This window comes from Montipora capricornis, chromosome 12, assembly GCF_036669925.1.
Source record: "Montipora capricornis isolate CH-2021 chromosome 12, ASM3666992v2, whole genome shotgun sequence".
In the NCBI taxonomy this organism is placed as follows: Eukaryota; Metazoa; Cnidaria; class Anthozoa; order Scleractinia; family Acroporidae; genus Montipora; species Montipora capricornis.
The window spans coordinates 5,752,409-5,755,018 of NC_090894.1; the positions used below are offsets into that span (position 1 = coordinate 5,752,409).

The 2,610-nt window shown below is 40.3% G+C and overlaps 1 protein-coding gene across 1 annotated transcript in view; it reads right to left on the bottom strand.

The window, feature by feature from the left end:
- Positions 1-2,359: 2,359 nt before the first annotated feature.
- Positions 2,360-2,610, bottom strand: part of LOC138026808 (5-hydroxytryptamine receptor 1E-like) — a 2,920-nt gene continuing 2,669 nt past the window's right edge. The window contains exon 2 of the mRNA XM_068874263.1: positions 2,360-2,610. This exon is cut by the window's right edge and continues 1,512 nt beyond it. The gene's annotated coding sequence lies outside the window, so the exon portion shown is untranslated.

Sequence of the window (2,610 nt, forward strand, 5' to 3'; positions counted from 1 at the left end):
CCATGGGACATTACTTAGGTCATCCAAAAATTGGTCATTGTCAAATTGTCGCATACTTCTACACTCAGTTACTCGTGCGTTAGGTCTTGGCAATTTATTCTTTCGCACCGCGTAAACAAGGTTATAGTCACCGACCCCCAGATGCAAATTACCACACGTTGGCTTTTACTTCGTGTAGAAGACCCACATGACGTAAAACAATAGAACAAAAATCGTGAAACAATACCTAATCAGAATTCTAAATCCCTAGAGACCCCTAAACCTTTTGTTACGTCATGTGCGTCTTCTACACGAAGTAAAAGCCCACACGTTACGTATCGTTCCGGGTGACTAGCAAGGATAACATCAGGTAAAGTCATCGTTTTGTAAGTCACCCTCGTTGGTTCTTTTATTTGGTTATGCAAACAAAACCTGTCACAAAAGTCCTTGAGTGAATTCACCGTTTCCTCTCACGAGCATGTCTATATTAAAATCCCCAATCAATGAGATCTCCTGACGACTCCTGTACATAAGCTCTGCAGCTGATGTAAGCGACGATATGAAATCAGCTATTTTGCAAAATTTAGGTGATCTGTAGCAAGCACATACAATAAAGCGAGCTTTTCTTGAATCCATGACTCCAAACATATTGATTCGACTGATTCTGGTTCCAGTTTACGTCGCCGACATACGGGTAGATCTTCACGTACGAAGGCAATTAGGCCGCCAGCTCCTTCCTTACGATCTCGTCGAATAGTACGATATCCCGGTTGTCGGAGAAAAACGTCTGAGGTTGTACTATCAAATTTTGTCTCAGAAATAAAAAGGATGTCAAATAAGTACCTGTTAAGCATATTCTTAACTTCATCGAGCTTATTTAGTAAAGAATTGACGTTCAAATGAGCTATTTTCAAATTGGACTTGTAATAGCCTTTGACGTTCCTTAAGAACCAGTCGATAGAGTCCTTTGAGTCCAACACTACGTTCTCACCAGTAGGATTCAAGTCACGGTCATTCAACGGAGAGGCATCGTATAGGTAAAGCAAATCCAAGCCCATTCCTTCCGATAGTAGAGCAGTTCTTTTTTACTCATTTCCGTACATTTGTTATGAAACAATGTCAAACAGGATGAAGAGCGGGCGCCATTTTGATTCCGTCCCATGGCTTTAGCACAACAAGCACACAGTGTTTTAGAAGAATTTTCAAGACTTCCTTGAAGGCCAGGATTACACTCCGCATCCCCCGATAACTTCAACAATGTGAACTGTGTCGTGGAAGTACTATTGCTGTAGTACAGAGTTCTTAGTCCAAAGTATGATCTCCTTCTACTACGTGCATATTGTTGACGATGCACGCAGCTAGAATCATTAACCATGTCCTTGGGTCCTGTACAAGTATAATATGTAAATAACAAGTACTTGGGACCAAGAACGAAGCCTCCAGAAACGGAAAGTAGGATTAGTAGAAGCGCCCAAAAAAGACACGTGCGCGCCGCCATGATTTATGTACAAAAGAAATAACAACGAGCCAAGCACTGATGCTTGGGGACTCCACATGAAAGATCTTTTTTCAATTGAGACTGCAGTCAATTTAACCAGTCGTATTAACGGGGTAATTTTATAAAGAAAATAAGGACTGATATGAGGACTCCAAAAGGTGGTATTAGTCGTAATAACGGCCGGGGTGGTCGTATTAACGGGGTTTTCAGATAAGAGAACGTGAAGGCTTTTGGTCGGACCATAAAAAATTTGGTCGTATTAACGGGGTGCTCATAAGGTGGGGTTGCACTGTAAAGGTGCACAATACAATAACTGAAAAAGATCCCTTCGCTCTCCGAGTCACATTTTACTAGTAAAGGCTTGTTTTTGCTAAACCAGTGGTAAATGTTTATCTGCAAACTTGGAAAAAAATCGTTTAAGTAATGAGTGATTAGACTTTAACATTGTCTATTTTGTCTTTTCTTAACAGAAGTATATAGTGTCTCTTTCTTTTTTGGCTTGCGTGACTCGTTCCATTGTTCCTTTTGTGTCGAGTAGCTTGTCCCACTACGATAAAAATAACTATAAATTCAAAAGCCCGTGATCTATCTCACTTTATAATTCGAAATTGTAATTTGTGATAATCCTGATTAGCTCAAATTGATATTTTGCCGTCACGTAGCAGAGGCCTGGTTGTGAGCAGCAGGTGCTTGGAGTGCCACGTGATTTTGGTTTGTATTTGGCGATCGTTTAGCGAGTGAGGCATTCTACGGTTAGCACAAGTCCTGTTTGATTTTTTTTTTTCAAGTGTAGACGTTAAAATCATGTAGCTAAAAATAACTGTTGCCCCCCCCCCCCCCCCCCCCCCATGTCCCCCTCATCTCGGTTGTATTGCGCTGCCAAACAGCTATAGATTTCTTTACTAAAACATCACCTAAAAGATTCGCAAGCAGGGAAACGTTGTCCCCGATTCCCTGATGGTGCTATCTCAGTTCTTAATTACGTCTTTGGATTCCGTGCTTTTCTACGCTTATTTTATTTTATTTACTATATAATACTTTCGTTATTTATTCTTAGTCATTATTAAAGCAATAAAGGGCATATAATTAGCTTTCTATATTTTGCCCTTCTCCATTACTAGTTTTCTTTGATG